We start from the raw sequence: 17061 nt of genomic DNA, 5'->3' as shown, positions 1-17061 counted from the left end.
ATTGGGGAACCAACAATTCATTATGTGTAACTTTTTGGAAGAGGTGAATGTATCCAGTATACTAATGGGACATGCAAGTTGCCATAGAAAATGGAATTGCCATTATTCACATACTGAGAAAGTCTGATTTTAAAGCGAAGTCATTTAGTTTGAGGGTGTTGGACCTTTTATAGAAATGCACAGCTGCGAGATCTTGTTTATGCATCCTTGTATTTGCTGAAATTATTTCTAATAGTTTACAATTCAACCTCAGTTTAGATCCGAGCCAGTTACTTTCATAAATATGAACTATGCGGTGGTGGTGCTATGGTAGCAGTGTCGCCTCACAATAAGACATTGTCCCGTTCGATTCTCAGCTATAGCGTCTTCTGTGTGGAGGCATGCATGAATGGGTGTACCTCCGTTGAAGGTTGTGTGTCAGGGCTGGCAACTCGGCACGTAAAAATCTACCGCCAGTCATTAGCGGACTAGAGTTCTGCTGTGGCGACCCCTAATCGGGAAAAGCCGAAAGACACAACAACAGCCATTAGATTGGTATTTCCTAAGATTATAATAATCTACATAGCCAGGATATGTAATGATAAATTCTATAAACTGAACTGAATTTAAGTTAACAACCCCACTTGTATATTCTCCTCATGCAGTACATTTTGTTAATCGAAGACTTTCCTGTTAACACTGCATGCATTGCCAAGCATACACTTAACTACCTAGCTGGTTCATTCTTTAACTGCAGGTAGATTTGATAAGCCTTAAAAATGATAAAAGTTCCTTACTGATTTTTGCTGCCAGAATCTTGTTAAAAATGGCTTTGATGCAGCAAGCTGAAATTGAAGTAATAGTTTCTGTGGGTAAAGTTCTCCCACAGGCAAGTTTATTCACACAGTTAAAGACCAGTCTCCTTAATGCACTTTTTTGATTACTGGTATCCTGTAATGATGCATTTGAATTTTATGGGGGAGTGTAAAGGATGCAAAAATTGACCCTAAATCCTTCAGTTGCTTCTGGAAGAAAAACATTCCAAAAACATCCTTAAGTAATTTTAACAAGTTTTCATTATGTCATTACTTCTTGCAGTCACCAAGATTTCAACATATTTTAGTTCTTCCCTATTTAAATTAAACACAGCAGTTGTATTGTTCTTAAGCTTTCACTGCCTAAGGCATCTGGCAATAATCTAGTTGCAAAAAAAGGTGTTAGTAGTGTTAAATCAACCTGCAACACACAGTTAAATGTCAGTATTTTCGTTGTGTGTATGTTTATTACATTTAGTAGCCATCCATGTGTTTTATATGGTTTCAATTGGTTGTTCTATGATAATCCCCAGTTGTATATATTTTGTAAATATGGTGTAAGGGAGTGAATCATTCCTAATTTTGACTTACAGTTGTTACCTTAACACCGGAGGTGGTCAGAATCTACTTTGTTGCTCATATCAAAAGATGCACTTTGCACCCTGACTACCTTGTCCATTTTAATGAACATTGACATTTATTACATGTTTCTTTGTTTAATCATAAGTTTTTATCCACTGTATACATCTATGGGTTAAACCAGCGGTTCCCAAACTTTTTCGATTCTCAGCTCCCATGCTGAATCCAGGTTTTCCCAAGGTGCCTCCCCGTCAAATTCTAATAAGTATACTTTGTGAAATAGATCATAATTTTTTTTTAATTAAAAGGGTTAGTTAGGTAAAAATAAACAACACACGTATTTAAGATCACAAAAAATTTAATTGAACAAATTCATAACACAGGTATTTAAGATCACAAAAAAATGTAATTGAACAAATTCAACTAATTATAATTAGTGGGATGGATGAGCCTGTTGATCACTGCACATTTTCTCAAATCTTGGAATCATACTGGACACAGCACCCTCATTTCCTTCTCCACACTGAATTTCACTCGATACTTAAGTTTTCATCACAGCGACTGCCGAAAACCCAGCTTCGCACAAATAAGAAGTCCCAAATGGAATTAAAATTCTCTGAGCTTTACCATTCAGAAGGGGTTATTCATCTTTTACAGATATCCAAAATTCAGTTGCTAACTTTTGTTTTCAACATATTGTCACAAGACAACTCAATAAGATTTTCTTCTTCTGCAGCAGTAAATTCAGATGGAGCACTGGCATTAAATGGATCTTGAATCCATGCAAATTTATCGATATTTTGAAAATGTTTTCAAACCAGGTGATAAGCTGTGATAATTGTTCTTCAAAAATGGATTTCATACCTTGAGAAAAAATCAAGTCCATTGGAGGAAAACTGTTTCAACAGGGGGAAACATTCTTTACCTACATCTTCATTCATTTTTCTTTTCCATAGTTTGTTTTTTTTTTTTTTTTTTTTTTTTTTATAAAAGCTGAAATTTTCTCAATTGACTTTAAAAGGTGCATGTTGCTTCCCTGCAGGGCGACATTCAGAGCATTCAGTTTTTTTTTAAATATCACTTAAGTATGCTATTTTTACCAAAAGATCTTCATTCACAAAAGTTTCACTATATTTGTGGTCTTCCTCTTTAAGAAAAATATAAATTTCCTGTCGCAGTTCAAGCTTACAAGACAAAACGTTACCACTAGAGAGAAAAAAGTTTGACATTCACTACATATTCTAAGACCTGGTTCAATGTAGGACTCTGCTATTTTGACGCAAGTGCTTTCCTGTGAATAATGCAATGGGTCCAAAGTGCATCAGGGGCTTTACTTCGAATAAGTGCCTGCAGTCCTCCCTAACAGTCGGACATAGAATGAGCACCATCAGTACAGACACCAACGCACTTAGTCCACTCCAAATTATTTTCGGATATAAAAGTGTCAAGTATCTCTAACAAGTCTTGAGCCTTAACACCAGCAGTGATACTTTTACAAAAGAGGTGGTCTTCTACAATGTTATTACCATCTATAAACTGTACATAGCAAATCGAGTGAGCATCACTGTTATCTGTGGCCTCATCCAGCTGCAACCCAAATTCCTTCCCTTTTATTTTTTTAATTAATTGATCATTGAGGTCCCCCACTATGTGCTGTATTCTACGACTGATGGTGTTATTGGACAAAGGCACTTTTGAAAGCAGCTTCCCAGCAGACTCACTGATCTTAATGTTCACTATATCTACAGCAGCTGGTAGAATGAGTTCTTCTGCGATGGTACATCTTACATTTTGTGATTCTCTGTGCCACCTTGTAAGATGCTAGCAAAGCATTGCTTTGTAGTGATGCCTGCTTATAAAAAATACCTTTTCATTGATTTAACTCTTTTAACTTTCTGGTAAAGTAGTCACGAGATTTACTAACCATGCTGGGATGAATAGTTTCTAAATGGCATTTCAAGTTACTTGGTAGCATGCACTCTGGTGCCAAAATGTTCATATACAGTAAACACTGAAGCCTCTCTTTACCATTGACTTCTGACGATGTAAAACCAAAGTCAAAATAACTGTCATCATATTTTCTATATTTGCGCTTCTTCACACAGTTGCCACTGGTTGATGGTGTGCCCTCTTTATTTTCACTCTCACAACGCTTATTACTGTTTAATAAAAAAACGATCCATTTTTAAACATACATAGGAGAAGAAATACTTCAAAAACTTCACTTGACTTAATATCACAACAATATTCAGTTGATACAAACTCTGAAAACTAATTCAGCTCTGAGATCATGCGATACTGACATATATTTATATATGAACTGTGTTTAAGACAGCCTAAAAGGAATAAATCTCATTACCTTCTCCCATTTGTCCCAACTGTACTGCTTTGATGCCTCATCATTAACTGCACTGGACATAGTAACCTGTTCTTCCTTGTTTTTCCTTTTCTGTTTTCTTAGACATCTTGTTAAATGTTCAACCATGAACATTTAAATAAAGAATCCTCCTAGTAGCATAAAAACAGCTTTCATGATTAGGACTCACTAAGTCACTCCCACTTTCCCCAGCCCTAAACAGCAAGTTTTCTTCCTGTTACCCCACCTACCAGTGTTGCTAATACCCGCCTTACTGCAGACCCTAAAAAAAAAGTGTGCATTGTTTGTGTGTGTGTGGCATGTGCGGCGTATGTGTGGCATGTGCATGGCATGTGCGTGGCATGTGTGGCATGTGCGTGGTGTGTGCATGTGCTTGGTGTGTGTTTGTGTGTATTAGCATTCTGAGCCTCTCTACATTACTGGTCATGTCAACACCGTCCTGTTAATAACCGACAGCACAGTATTACACATAGTGTGGTTTTACAATTTATCTGCTGCGTGTGTGGTTTTCTTTCAGTCACTGAGTTCTTATCTAAATATCATAAAAGTGTTACATTCTGTTGGGTGGGATAAGGATAAGAAGTGTGCAGTAGTGTTTGTGGTGGCTCTGTCTCACGCTGTCCTGGATGTACCACTGACAGCTGACCGGCGCTTTGCTGCTGCTGCAGGCACATTGTCCCCACTGGTCCTGCAGCAGATGAGTTGACTAAGTTAAGGTTTCCAGCAGCACACTGCTCTGAGGTTGCAGTTGTTGTTGAGGTAGTGGCCAAGGTGACAGAGCTTTTTCTCTCTTTCTGCTGCAGGTGGATCTTGGTATGTCACTTCCTCTTGTCACTCTGGGCAAACTTTCCCCCACAGTAATCACAGGCAAACAGCTTCTCCCCTGTAGGAGTATGGATGTGTGTGGTGAGTTGGTCACTCCTGCTGAAGTTCCTCATGCAGATGTGGCACTTGAATGGTTTGTGGCCCGTGTGGATTCGGATGTGCCATGTCAGTTCATCAGATCATGGAAAGCGACGATCACACCTTTCAGCTGAACAGGGGTAAGGTCTTTCATGCATTGGAGTCTTGCTGGGCCAGGTTGGATACTTTCTGGGTCGAAAAATAGGTCTCAACGGTATGCTCTGTGGGCAGTATGCACCAGGAAGCTGGGTCACATCCCTCATCAGGGCTCCCATGGTGAAGTTATGAATTGTTGAAAGAGGGGTGAGTGGTGGTGGCACCCGAATGGATTCTATTGGACATTGGAATGGTTTACATTCAGGGACACTATGGAGGTCCCGCTGACACAGAGGCTGAAACAAAGAGTAGTCCTGGATCATCAGAAATAGACCTCTGTCTGGGGTTGTCTTGGGTGTTGGATAGGAAGTAGGGGAATTTAAAACTGATCCGTTTGAAGTTGCAAGGAAAGCTGAAGGGTCTTGATAAAGCTCCCACAAGAAGAGTATGGAGGTGGAGAATACATGTGGTCCATCTCATGCTTGTTCTGTGCCATGCTGCAACTCATTCTGCTTGAGAGAGGATTTGGAGATGTTGAGGATGCAAGAGAAGAAGTTGAAGGTGAAGACAATGGGCGGGCTGACTCCAAGGATCCCTGCACTAACAATGTTAATGAAAACTGGCAGGCTGTGTCAGTTCTTCTGATCAGGATTAGCCAGTGGTCTTTACCTTGCATCACAGTGTATTACTGATGAGAATTTAAATGACTGCATGGAATTTACCCCATCTTGTAGTAGTAATAAACTTTAAGGTCAGACACTATATCATCATCTTGGTTCATTATTACTGCAAAGTACCTGGTAGCATTTATTTTATATGAACATAAAGAGTTTCAGTAATGTTCTAGTCATAGGTAATAAATAAGCAGCATTGAATAGGACACAGTTGAATTTGTAGTTTATAATATAAACCCAGAGCCACCAGAACTACCATGCGTTGACTGTGTCAGCATGTAATTAGAATAACATTAGCCATTAGCATTACTTTTCAGTTTATATTGCGCAGCTAAGCTTATTAGTTCACTGAACCCCTGTGAGAAAGCCGCGGCTCCCTAGGGCGCTGTGGCGCACACTTTGGGAACCCATGGGTTAAACAATGATGTAAAAAAATTCTAAAAAGCAGAAATGCAACAAAATTGTCCACTGAACCTGTTCCAGTTAGATAACACTTTTTTCTTCTAAACTTTACTAAATAATAAACTACTACTGCTTCTTGAGATTTCTAAACATCTGATGTAGTTAGCTTGTGTAATAACCCAGGATTTATAGCTGTTATATCTGAACAATACTTTCATCATGGCCCTCTAAGTGGACATTACTGCTTTAAAGAAAACTATAAAACAATCTATTACGATTTAGATAAATGACTGTTCTGAAAGCAGAGCCATCATGGTATTGTCTCTTTCATATGGTTAACCAGTATTTATGACTTCTGTTATCACTATAACACATACCACAAAAGGATAATGGTCAAAACAGTGTAATTTAAACTGAAGTATTAGCCACCAATATAAAATTACAAACTTGCACTTAAAATCCCATAGGGGTGAAAAAATCAATTGAAATTGTTATAAGATGGGGGCACTCAACCGACCCAATAAACTTTTGTCCAATTGCCATCCTCCCTCCAAACTTAAAGAAAAATGTATACACTCACATCTAAACTATCTCCTCTAACACAACCTCGTCACTCCCACCCAACATGGCTTCTGCCCTAACCACAGCACCTCTGCAGCCCTCCTGTCAATTACACATACAATAGCTGAGGCCTGTGACAAAAAACTTCTAGTATCTAGCCTTTTCCTCGACCTCTCAAAAGCCTTTGACACTCTCTGTCACCCTTTACTTCTAACTAAACTTTCCAACTTCAGCCTATCTCCCTCCACCATAGCCTTCTTCTCTAGTTATCTGACTCATAGACAGCAATCTGTTCGATGGCTCTCCTCCTGCTCACCCTACTTCCCAGTGACAACTGGGGTGCCTTAAGGCTTTATCTTGGGACTCCTCCTGTTCAATATCTTTACAAATGACCTTCATACCTCCTGCAAACAATCTGCTCTAATCCAATACGCTGATGATTCAACTCTCATCTGCACTTCCAACAATATCTCTGACCTTCACACTCTCACCAAGGACACCTTTTTAATCTGTTGAAAAATGGCTAGCTGATAATCTACTCATCCTAAACTCTAAAAAAAACAAACTCCTGCTATTCCTCCCACAGACTCTGTCTCTCACCTAAAATCTACCTTTTTCATCTCATCCTACAATAGCACCACCATACAACCTGACTCCCACACAAAACTTCTAGGAGCTATCATTGATGATGAACTTAAATTTAACCTACACATTCTTTAAAGTATAAAAAAACTCACCAAAAGCTGGGTACGCTCTACCGAAACCGTTGATTCCTGACCTATGATGCTAGACTGTCCCTGGCTTAGGCTCTTCTTCTCCCCTCCTCCCCTCCATTTTCTATGCTACCCCAGTACTAACTAATATTTTATCCACTACCCTGGCCAAACTCTAACAAACCTACCACAAAATAGAAAGATTCATCACAAACTCTCCACATAACTCGCACCACTGCCTCACACTCAACTCACTACAATGGCTAGAACTCCATCAACAACTCCTTCTGTCCCAGTTACAAATTATTCACTCTGTACTTTATAAACCATCCTCCTGCCCTGTCATGTCCTCCTTGGTATCCATCTACACACCAACTCGCACACTTCGTACTTCTAACCAACAACTCCTTGACATCTATCAACCCCAAAAAACTATCGGAAGACTACTATATAAATCCACCCTATCCCAGGCATGGAATAACCTCCCATCCCAATTACCCTCCATTACACACCCTATATAATTTAAGAAAGAACTCTGACTACACTTTTTAGAACCAAAACTTGTACTTGTCATGATCCTACCTAACTCCAGTACTATTCTGTATTACACATTTCCATACAACTTCTCAGCATACTTTTTTTACCACTCCAATATTATTCCTTTCTACCACAATCTCATATAATCCTCTCAACATATTATCTCCCACATATTTTTCTCTGACATCACATTACACCTCCGGATATCCCTTCCACCCCATTCATGCACTTGCTATACACCTTACCACATCAGGTAAAAAAAAAATATTTGAAGTACAGTATTTATTTGTACTTTTAGTGTTACTGATCTTATCCCTGTTATGCCTCTTAACTTATCATTGTGGATTGCTTTAAATTTTACTGCTACTAATGATTGCTTTTTTAATTGTAAACTAAACTGCTATGTATACTTAAACTGACTGTAACTGGGGCTTTTCTCCATGGGTCTCCACTGAAAAACGGCTCCTGGTCCAGCTGGACTAACCTGGTTAACAAATGTCAATAAATAAATAAAATAAAGATGTTTCATTCTTATTCCATGTTAATCATACTGATAATGTTTATGTCTCTGTAGTGCAATATACCACATGGCTACTCACAACTTCTTATCTAGACGTCTTTGTATTTTGGCTCATGGGCATTCCCCATGAGGTCAGCTTAAGTAGTAGCTCCGTAAAAGAGCATTCAAAAAAATATCAACATACACTACAACCCTCAAAATAAAGAACATTTGGTTTACTTAAATAAAACCTGTCAGTGGATACTACACCTTTCCTGTGAAACTAATGTCTAGGTTTCTGGTACTGCACTCACTTACCAACGCAGTTCACTTAGAGTACTAGGTAAATTCTCCAGTTGGAACATTGCACAAACACAGTAGCAGTTTCAAAGCTGTGTTGGAAAAGTTTTTCCTAGTTATCATTTTGGCTGCTTATGCAGTGTCAGCAGTGCTGAAGCAATACATCACACTTTAACATTTAATTTTCTGTGGTTATTTTAATTCACTTCCAGTAATTATTTGTTGACCAAGTCCACTGGACAGAGTTTCTCTTTTCAAGGAATACCCATGAGCATTGTCTGGTTAAGTGAGTTGCTCAGAATCACACAGTGGAAAATAAAGGCAGTTAGAATCAAACACTGTAACCTGGGCACAGGAAGCAACATGTTAATACCTGTGATATGTATGTGATACGAAAGAGGGGTACATTGAGTGAGTGTGATTATTTGACTGTTGCCTCACTATATCTCAACATTCTCTTTATTTTCTTTATGAAGTGATGCCATGTTCCGGAACATCTTAGTAGTTTCAGCAGGCATAAGAGATGATGCTGTGTTCTAGGAGCATTCAAGTGATTTCAGTAAAGTCACTACATTTAATTAAGCATTCTAGTGATTTCAGTACATTTGATTACGAAATATGTGTATGTGTGCTGGAGTATACCAGTAGAGTACTAAAACTTGCAGTCATTGGAATATTCCAGTGTAACACTTGAAAATTGCAAAATCATTGTATTTGGCAGGATATGCTGTTCCTTCTGGGGTGGGTGGTCAACACCACAGAATGCTCTAGCAAGTCCCTGCCTACATTAGAAAAGTACTGATTCCCATGATTTGTGGTAAACAACTTGGTTATATAATCAACAATACGCATACATAAGACAGAGATCTATGTGTATATATATATATATATATATATATTATATATATATATATATATATATATATATATATATTATATGTATATATATATATATATATATATATATATATATATATATATATATATATATATATATATTATATATCTATATATATATATATATTATATATATATATATATATATATATATATATATTATATATATATATATATAGGCTAGTGGGGGGGGGCTTTTTATTTATTTATTTTTATTTTCATCCACTATCTAAGACATACGGCAACAGCAAATATATATAGTAAAACAGTCTTATTGATAGAAAAAGCACAAAATTATGATGAATAGGTACATTTTATAGAGGCAGAACAATAAAAAGGTATTGTATTTAACCATTCCATGTGTTACTGAAAGCGTAACATGTCTATCAGTTGTCCAGATTTTCATAGAATGTCCAGATTTTTTTTGCCTCATATTTTTGACCAGTTCAACATAAAATTTTTGTTTGTCTGGCAAATCACTGAGGATTGGAGTCACTAAATGGTGACATACATTTGAGTTTCAGACTTCATGCCATTCAGAAAATGCATTATAACACAAGCCCTGTTATTGTAGCAACTTTCTAAATTTATACATTCGCTACAACCTCTCCCATCCGAACACATCGCTGTGAATGCCTAAAAAAAACTCAGTTGGCCAGAACTACCACTACTACTTCAACTCAATCAACTATCACTAGCCCACAAAATAATACATAACTCTGAAAACACCCCAGTCCTGCAAAATCTTTTGCAACCCTATACAACTGCCAGGCCCTTGAGGTCTAGCACACAAAACCTCCTCAAAGTAACCAAATATAAAAGTGAAGCTGGTAAGTCTGTCTACAGCCACTGTATAGCAAAAACCTGGAACTCCCTTCCTGCCCACGTTACTGGCAACAAATCCCCATCACAGTTCAAGAAACTTGTTAAAACTCATTTTTTGAATAATTAACTGTGCTCATGTATCCCCCCCTGGCTAACGTCTCATTAGAACACTTCACCTAACTTAAGTAACTCTGCTAAGCCAACCAATCGTAGTACTGTACCCTCTTAGGACTGTTAATCTACTGCTCATCCCATCTCTCTAGGAGTTAGGGAAAACTACCCCAGCAATGCTGAGCTTCCCATAAGCAACTAAAACCAGGAGAAGACATATTGTAAATCATTTTGTTATCCTTCTCAGCTAAAGCTAGGCGAAGACCTATAGTGAATCAGTTTATCCTTCTCAACTATAGCGAGCATCATCTGCTCTCTCAGAGCCTTATTCTACATCTCTCTGCTTTTTACTCTGATAGTAAATCTATCATAGGAATCCTAAACTTGGAATATCTTCTAAAATTTAATATTATATTGTAGGGAATGAATGTATCCTGTCTGTTAGTGAATATGTATGTCAAAGTCTCTTCTTAGGTTCATCAATTAGTACTAAGCTAACTCCCCTTGCGAGCCATTTTAAGCCTAGCCAGTTATCCCTTGTGAGACTCAAACCTTGCACCTTGTGTTTGCAAGGCAAACAACTTAACCATTAGGCCACCCTCCCAACCCAACAGCTTTTAATGGAAATTGTATGTCAAAAGTCTGTCCTTAAAGCTATGTTTTGTAAACATTTTCTTCTTGGAGCTTTTCTCCCTGGGCCTCCACTGAAAATGGACTTGTGATCCAGTGGACTCTCCCGGTCAACAAATGTAAAATAAATAAATAAATACGAGCAATATTTAAAAGCTGTCGCTATTTTGGATCTTTGTCTCCCCCTATTATTTTAGGCTTTTTTATAGAAATTTTGTACTAAGTCGTTGACAGGTATGAAGCATAGACATACAAGAGGAAAGAGACAAAATAGAAACGTTCAAAGATTCAAGAATAACAGTAACATACATATCCTTATTAATAGCATAGTTACATGTAATCATAAGCCGTAAATATATGGAGTTATGAAGCAAGGCAGTAATAATAAACAGCATCCTAACTCATATCCTTGGAACAAACACATATTTTCATCAGTTGATTAGATTTTAACCTTTTCTTAGTAAATGAGAGCTATATCATTTAGCATTTCCCTTGAGACTGCAGAAAAGGATGATGATTATAATCAAAACACGTTAATGTGATTTAAAATTATGAAAAAAACTACAATACTGAGTCTGGGCAGCTTAGTTTTGCAGTTTTTAGCTTTGCTAGGAAACAGTGCTTGGTGTGCCCATGTGGGTTTTCACCTAGTGCTTCCAGCTGATTCTCGTAGCCTTAAGATGTATGTGAATTGGTAATTCCCCATAGTGACCAATGGTGTGTGCTGCTGTGCATATGCATGTGAGTACATAGGTTCATAGGAGGTTACCAGGCTAATGGCCCTAAGGCCTTCACAAGAATGTCCATGTTATACCCATGTTCCCTAATTGACCTTGGTTAGATGGTCGTTATTCGCAGAGTGAGTCTATGATCAGCACCAACTCCCCTGCCCATGAGGGACATAATTGCCACCCCCAGGGTGAATTTATGGTCTCCCATCCAATTGTCTAGGTTGTGCCTGAATAGGGTAATTTAGAAGCTTTATTTCACTTGAATGTGGACTGCATATCTCTCAACCTCTTAGAAGAAGAAATCTGGACAAAACTATAAATAACAGGGGGACATAGGTCCAAAAATAGGGACATTTTTTTAAATACTGCTCTTACAATCTTAGAAAGTAGATAGAACAACAGTTGTTGCATTAGCATGGGTTTTCTGAAGGCTATGTAGTCTGAAACTCAAATGTCTGTCATTGTTTTCTGACTTAGATCTTCAGTGATTTGGTAGAAAACAGCAAATTTATGAAAAATGGACCAAAGATATGAGGTAAATATCTGGACATTCTGTGAAAATCTGTACAGCTGAGAGGTATATTATTTCGGAGTTTATTCCAGAGGAGTGGCGGTCTCTGAGAGATGTATATGTCTGATGGACTGGTACTCCATTCACAATCAATTTCTCTGCTTCATGTCCTTTGAGTGCATGGATAGGTTTTGGCCTCCTCTCTAACCCTAAATTAGGTCAAGGAGATCATTTAGGAATAATACTATCCTAGATAGAAGATCCTTACTGTATATATGAAGTACTTACGTGGTTATACATGTGCTAATTGTCTTACTTTTGTGATTTTGTTAGTGTATTATGTAGTTAAAGCTCTTATGTGGCTTGTATCTGTGCCAGAAGTGCTTCGTTATCACTGTCCTAGTTTAGTTTTAAGAACTTCTCACAAATTTATGTTTATGCAGTCAAATTACTGTATGTTTATTATTTTTGCCATTTGGCCTCAAATCATGTCTGAAGGGCTCAGTAGACCATCTCACCTACCCAGTTATCTAACTAACAAATAAATATGTAGTCATTTAAATAAATAACAATGTACTCAGAAGATGAAGTAAAAAAGGAATACTGAGTCACTGATTTGGTAATTTGAAATGAACAACTTTATATTAGTTGATTGTGTAGACTGTACTGGAAAATCTCATTCATATGGGAAAATCCTTCTTTGAAATGATGACAGCCATGTGTTTTATCACTGTACTTTGTTAAACATGTAAATTTACTTTGAAAACTGAACTCACATAGCCCAGCATCCTGCGTGTGATAAACCATCTCATTTGTCTACATATGCATTCAGAGTCCTACTGAGTATTGGGACTGGTTGATTTGTATGCTCACCTGTATGAGTTGCTTGTGTTTTCTCAATAGATGAATAGAATATATTCAGTACTGAGGCATGTTGAGCTGAACATAAGAAATCATATCCTTTCTTTCTTTTGAGCAGTGTATAGTAAAATGTCTACTTCATGAAAGTTTGTAGTTCATAATGTAGCAAAATTTTCCTGACCCAGGGACTCTCCAAACTCTGGAATAGACTGCACATACATGTCAAGCAGAGCACCTCATTGGCCCTCTTCAAAAAGAACCTTGATGATTGGATGGGAGATAGGAAATTCACCCCTGGGGATCATGTCTGTCGCCCTGCTAGACAGGGGCCCAGAGAAGTAAATATTGTGGGAAAAAATTTCCAGGGAATTGCTATGGCTAGGCTTGCATAGGCCTTAGGGCCTTTAGCCTAGTACCAACCTATGAACCTATACAGCTGGGGCACCCTGCACTCGGGCTGAAGCCTTGCCTGTGGAGTGGACACACTGCCCAGGACTGTTTTCCCGATGAAGACTCCTGCCTGACTGCAACAGGGCTTCTCAGTCAAGACTGAAGACAGGATGAAGCTTTCTCTTTATCAGTGATATCTACCCTTTTCTTTAAATGTATTGTCTAATTTCATATTTTAGTTGAATAGAGTTTACTTAGTTTTCTGTTTGTGTGATTTACTGTTCAGTTACATAGTTTTAGTTTTCCATTTAGTGACAGAAATAGTTTGTTCCCAAATCATTTCTTTAGTGTGAAGTTGTTGTTTGTTTGTCTTTTCGGCTTTTCCTGGTTAGGGGTCGCCACAGCGGAACTCCGATCTGCTAATGATTGGCAGTAGATTTTTTTATGGTGCCGAGTTGCCAACCCGACGCCCATTCACGCATGTCTTTTGGAGGCCACTCAACCATGAGGAGGACATGCAGACTCCACACAGAAGGCACTCAAGCTGTGACTCGAACAGGAAAACCTCTTGCTGTGAGGCAACAACGCTACTGCTGTACCACCACGGCTTATAATTTCTTTAGTGTGAAGTAATTATGTCAAATCCTGCTCATTAGGCAATACATTATTTTGGCATCACGGACAGGATTTCAAATGTTTATGAAAAGATTTATATGTGTAACTGCAGTCATTGTTTTGATCAGTGTATTCAGGAGTATAGCACTCCAATTCTTCATAACTTGTAAATCCTTATTATTTGTTAATTCAGTCAAGGCCAATAACTCGCTATCTAGCAGGTTCTGTGTTTGTTTAAAATTACTATCTAAGCATCTAAATTGTTTTTCACAAAGCTTGTCGAACACCTGTAAAGTGGGATGCAAAATTGGATTATACAAACTTTTCTTCCTAACTGTTGGTACAGTGTTATTCAAACCTTGTACCCCATCAAAAATGTATTTGAGATTAAGTTAACTTAAATACAACTTTAAATCTACAATAAGCTTTGATATATTTACACTGTCACTAGGGATAAAAGAAAAACGATGTCTAAGCAAAGAAATGATGTCATTGTCAGGATGTACTCTACACAAATTCAGCACATTAATTTGAAAGTCTAATTCTGTTCGCGGCCCTTCTGGCCCCCCTTGTTCTTGTTCTGATTGTTGTTTGTCCATTTTGGAGTTTCATTATTCCCTGAACTGTCCATTAAAAAAGGACCTGAAGCTTTTAAAGGGGAAACCCCAGAAGTGGAAGGCACAACATTGTTGTCTGTCTTATCTACTGTGTTAGATGCCCCACCATTAGTAATAATGGTAGGTGGAAATTCCTGAGAACCATCAACTGTAGGTGTCCCAGGTGTTGTGTTGACCGAGTTTGGGATAGACCTTTCAGAATTTTCTATAACAAATTTAATGGGGTAAGCATTCTTGGCTGCATATGCTGCTAAATCTCTCCAAAGGTTAGCCCTCTTTCTATTAATGACTGAAGCTCTGTGCCTACTGACTTTGGCTGCATTACCATAATATAAAGTAGAAAAAGAAGTAAAAGCTTTGGAAGTCTTAATGTTTACATCTAACTATTCCATTTCTGCTCTCAGTCTGTCAAGCTCCAGTTTGTAATGTTCAACCAATAAACGCATAAAAGTCAATCCTGTGTTGTTAAACAAATCCACCAATTGGTTTTACAAAGAATCCCCTTGTCTAACACAACTGGGAAACTTAAAAGTCCTTAATCCGAATGGAACACAGCCCAAGTTATTGTTTTCTTCTAAATAAAAGATCTCCAATTGTAATGAAACTGTCTTAATGGCCAGTTTTTCCAGTTGAAAAATGTCACGCTTACAACTATTAGTGTTAGTGTTATCACTAACCACATTTTGTGTACTTGGGCACCAGATGAAATGTTTGTGTATCCTTGAAATGGATTGGCTACAACTCCAAAAATGTCCCATACCAAATTGTTGTCCATATCCACACGTTGAGTGAAAAAACCCTCGCTAGCATGGTTTGAAACAGCCGAAGCTGAAAACTGTTGTGTTGCCATACCTGGAGCAACAGTACTATGTGTAACATCATCACGCAGTCTTGATTCACCACTCTGATCTCCATGGTAATGAGAAAACCCCTCTTTGACAGCTCTGACAATTAATGAAATCTAAGTATCACGGAAGACAAATACAAACTAGGAAACTGCTGAAGACTGCATCTCAACCACCAAATAAGACTTTGTCACAGTATAAAAAATGGAAAAAGGTTTATTTAAATAAAGTGCTTTTCATCCCACACAATTGTGGGACTTCTTCAGATAAAAACAACTTACAAACCACTGCAATAAATATCTTGCACTCATAATCTCGGGTGCACAACTAGCCATGCTGATAGGCTAATCAATAGCATCAATTATATGCAGTCGTACTAAAAGATAGTAGAAATAAAAGTTAAAAAAAAAAAAAAAAAATATATATATATATATATATATATATATATATATATATATATATATTGTGCGATCATCTATACATACATGCATCAATTTCTACAGAATAAATTAAGACCTAAAATACTGTGTGTATAATTAGATAATCATTTTTTACAAGTTTTCAAACATTAAAACATTTATATAAATGTATGTATATACAGTACTAGTTACATCGAATAGATGTTAGTGGATGTGAATGTATGCTGATGTTATATGATCATCTATACATACATACATCGACTTTAAAATGACATGAGACCTAAAATGCTATGTGTGTAACTAGTAATTTAAAAAAATTTAAAAAGCAATTAAGACAGTTCATATGGATATGTACACAGTACTAGTTGTATTAAATAAAAATATGTATTAAATAAGTATTACTAAATATGTATATGTGTATATGCTAGTATGTATACTTAATATAAGCTTATGTATGTGTCTCCTGGTACAACAATTTACCTAGTTAAACTCTTCAACTTCAAAATATATTTAATGGAACATATTTTGTTTAACCCTGGATATGAACATGCATTGGTACGTAACTGCCATTAAAGTTCTAAAACTTCCAGGCGTACGGAGTCAGGGCTCCCCCTCCCATCTAGGTGGATACAATCTACAGCTCTAAATAAGAATTTGTGGTTGGGGTTCTCTAACGTGTGTTTGGCTAAGGCATTCTCCAGTTTACCTTTCCTAATATGGTACAAATGTTTATTTTATTTTTTATTTATTTTACATTTGTTGACCGGGCTAGTCTAACTGGATATGTGTCCATTTTCAGTAGAGGCCCAGGGAGAAAAGCTCCAAGCATAGGCAGTGACATATCATATATTACATGCAAATAGCAAACAGAAATATAAAGTTAAATTTTTTTTTTTTTACAGATGTACAGACATTATAATTTATATCTAGTACAGTGGAGGATAGCATATTTAGAATAAGAATACTCTTATAAAGTACTATAAAGAAATCTTGTTAAATACTAGTTAGATGCAAGGTTACTGGTTACCCCAGGTAAACGTAATAGAACAACAGTGCAGAAAAGTCTAGGGAGAGTGAGATGGGGATTTAGATATTAGTCAGGGTTAGAGCAGGAACATAGCCAGTGTGTAGTAAGGTATTCTTTAAGGTATTTTTTGAAAAGCAGTGTGGAAGA

General features: G+C 37.3%; 1 pseudogene; it reads right to left on the bottom strand.

The window, feature by feature from the left end:
* Window positions 1-3243: 3243 nt before the first annotated feature.
* Window positions 3244-17061, bottom strand: part of LOC122790601 — a 30072-nt pseudogene continuing 16254 nt past the window's right edge.

Source organism: Protopterus annectens, chromosome 16.part0 (assembly GCF_019279795.1).
Source record: "Protopterus annectens isolate FY-2018-M chromosome 16.part0, PAN1.0, whole genome shotgun sequence".
NCBI lineage: Eukaryota > Metazoa > Chordata > Ceratodontiformes > Protopteridae > Protopterus > Protopterus annectens.
Note: the sequence above shows the minus strand (reverse complement) of the source record. Positions and strands in the feature narration are given on the sequence as shown.